Consider the following 2,729-nt stretch of genomic DNA (forward strand, 5'->3'; position numbering starts at 1 on the left):
TGTCTCACCCCATTTCTGTCTGTACTCCTTCCACAGGCATCACCACACGATCGGCGTCAGGACCCCGAGCCGCAACCACGCGGGATGAGTCGGGGTGGACGACTGTCGGTCCGAGGAAGGAGACCCCAACTCAGGAGGCAGCTCGGAGAGGTCCGGTAAGATCCTCCGCCTCTGCTAAGACCCCTTCCCGGGGGGATCCACCCTCCACACTAGAGGGGGAGAAAGTCCCTTCGGGACGGGGGAGCTCCGGGGCCCCGAAACCCAAATCCATCGTTGTCGCTGCCGCAAAATCATCAGCGGCGGCGGCCGTCGCTGAAACCGCTGTCGGCAAGACGTGCGGGGACATACCAGTCCAGAACAGGTTTAGTGCCCTGATGGACTGGGGTACCCGCATGGAGGTCGAGGAGGCGGCAGAGGCGGCGGCGGTAGTGGCGACAGTGGCGGGGGAGGGTGGAAGGGCCGCAGAAGCTCGAGGACACCTGGCAGAGGTGGAGGATAGCGAGTTGGTAGAGGTGCCGATTCCGGAGGAGGACGCCTTGCCCGCGGGGCTCTCCGCGAAAAGGTACCCCTCAGACTCGGACGGTGAGAACGTACGGAAAAAGGGAAAGTCTCCTCATTCTCATCACCCTTGATGGCGACTCTCCCCATACTATCCTTAGCCACTCATAACGTGGCTAGTATTAAGACGTGCAGGGCCCGATTTATAGCCTATGATAACTGGCACAGGGAGAACTACCATATAATCTTTGTCCAGGAAACCCGCCTGGACTCCCTGGGGGCCCTGCATGCAGCTAAACGCGACTGGAGATGGGGGCACTCCTTTTTTTCACTAGCCACGGAGGGCTACGGGGGAGTTGCCATCCTGTTCCAGGGTGTGGACATAACGTTCAATAGGGTGATTGAGATAACGAAGGGTAGATGCGTAGTTCTTGATGTGTCGGTAGGCAGGCAGCCTCTCCGTCTGATTAATATCTATGCCCCCCAGACCAAGTGGGAGAGGAAGCGTCTGTTTAACGAGATAGAGCCTTTCCTCTACACGTCCCGGCATATTGTCTTTGCTGGTGATTTTAATACCGTTACTAGGACCAAAGACAGGAAAGGTGGCAAAGACAAACCGGGATACGACGCTTTGGCCCTTACTAGAATAGTCAGGCAGGCAGGCTTGGTAGATGTGCATATTAAGCACAACCCAGACCTCACAGGTTACACATATCAGCGAGGTAACTGCCAGAGTAGGATAGATAGGATTTATGTTAAGGAGTCTCTTCCGGTGACGGCACTTGTGCTTAAACCGGTGGAGTTCTCCGATCACTTTATTCTTACCTGTCTGTTAAATGTCTCGCAGGCTCCGCTAAGAGGTAAAGGGATTTGGCGACTTAATTCTGACATCTTGACAGAAGGCTGGGTTCAGCAGGCTTTCGAGAACTTCTTTCATGACCAGGTCACCGTTGCGGAATTCTGCACGACGAAGTCTGAGTGGTGGGAGATGGTGAAGGTAAGAACCCGTGCCTTATTTCGCTCTCTTTCTCAGAACATCCAGTCCTCAAAGTACAGGACTTATCTCGGGCTCCTGTGCAAGTTAGACTGTCTGGTGTCGCAACGAGGTGATCCCGGGGACATCTCTAGGGTCAAATCCATGATGAGGACGTTCCAGTATGACAGGTATGCCTCCTTGCTCAAGGAAAGGGATCATGGGGCTTACCACTCACCCGATCCTTTTCTTAGTTGCAAAAGGAAGGAGTCTGCTAAGATCATTACCTGTCTGCGGAACACCCTCGGTGTCCTGGAGGAAACTCCTCGGGGGATACAGAGGGTTGTCCGCGATTACTATGTGGAGCTCCTCGGACAGAGGAGACCCTGCCGACATCAGGCGGACGACTTTTTGATGGGTCTTTCCCTTCCTGAGATTGATCATGGAAAGCTGGATGAGTTGGTTAGCCCAATCACTGTCAAGGAGGTCACGGAGACAATATTAGAGCAGACGAGGAAAAAATCTCCGGGCCCTGACGGTCTTACGGCCGAATTCTATCATGCCTTCTGTGGTCTCCTGGCCCCTAGTCTCACCGAAGTTTTTAATGAAAGCCTGGAGAGGGGGATACTCCCTCCTTCGATGAGATCCTCGGCAGTGATTATGCTAACTAAGCCCAGAGTTGTCGACACGGCTGATGTGGGGAACTGGCGACCCATATCACTCTTGAATGTCGACAGGAAGGTTTTGGCGAAGATCATTTTTAAACGTTTGCAGGGGGTCGCAAGTGAGGTCTTGTCTGATTCTCAATACTGCACCGTGAAGGGCAGAACTGTCTTTGACGCCGTCTGCGAGGTCAGGGAAGCCATCGAGTGGTGTAGGGTAGAGGATGGGGATAAGTATCTCTTGGCACTTGATCAGTCGAAGGCGTTTGATCAGGTGGATCATTACTATCTGTGGGCAGTCTTGCGCAGGTATGGCTTGCCGGGAAAACTTATCAATTGGCTGATTTCTTTATATAGAGGGGCCGAAAGCTTCACTCTTGTTAATGGATGGAGAGGCAAACCGTTTAAAATCCGATCTGGGGTGAGGCAGGGCTGTTCCCTCAGCCCCCTCTTGTACGTCTTTGCTATAGATCCCTTCATCCGAAGGGTTGATGCAAGTCGTTTAAGAGGAGTGGCCCGAACCCCAGGAAGGCCTTTACGGATACTGGCTTACGCTGACGACATCTCTGTGATTGTGTCCGACACACAGGAGGCAG

Source organism: Sceloporus occidentalis, unplaced genomic scaffold (assembly GCF_023333645.1).
Source record: "Sceloporus occidentalis isolate IW3139 unplaced genomic scaffold, rSceOcc1.0.p SCAF_32, whole genome shotgun sequence".
Classification (NCBI taxonomy): domain Eukaryota; kingdom Metazoa; phylum Chordata; class Lepidosauria; order Squamata; family Phrynosomatidae; genus Sceloporus; species Sceloporus occidentalis.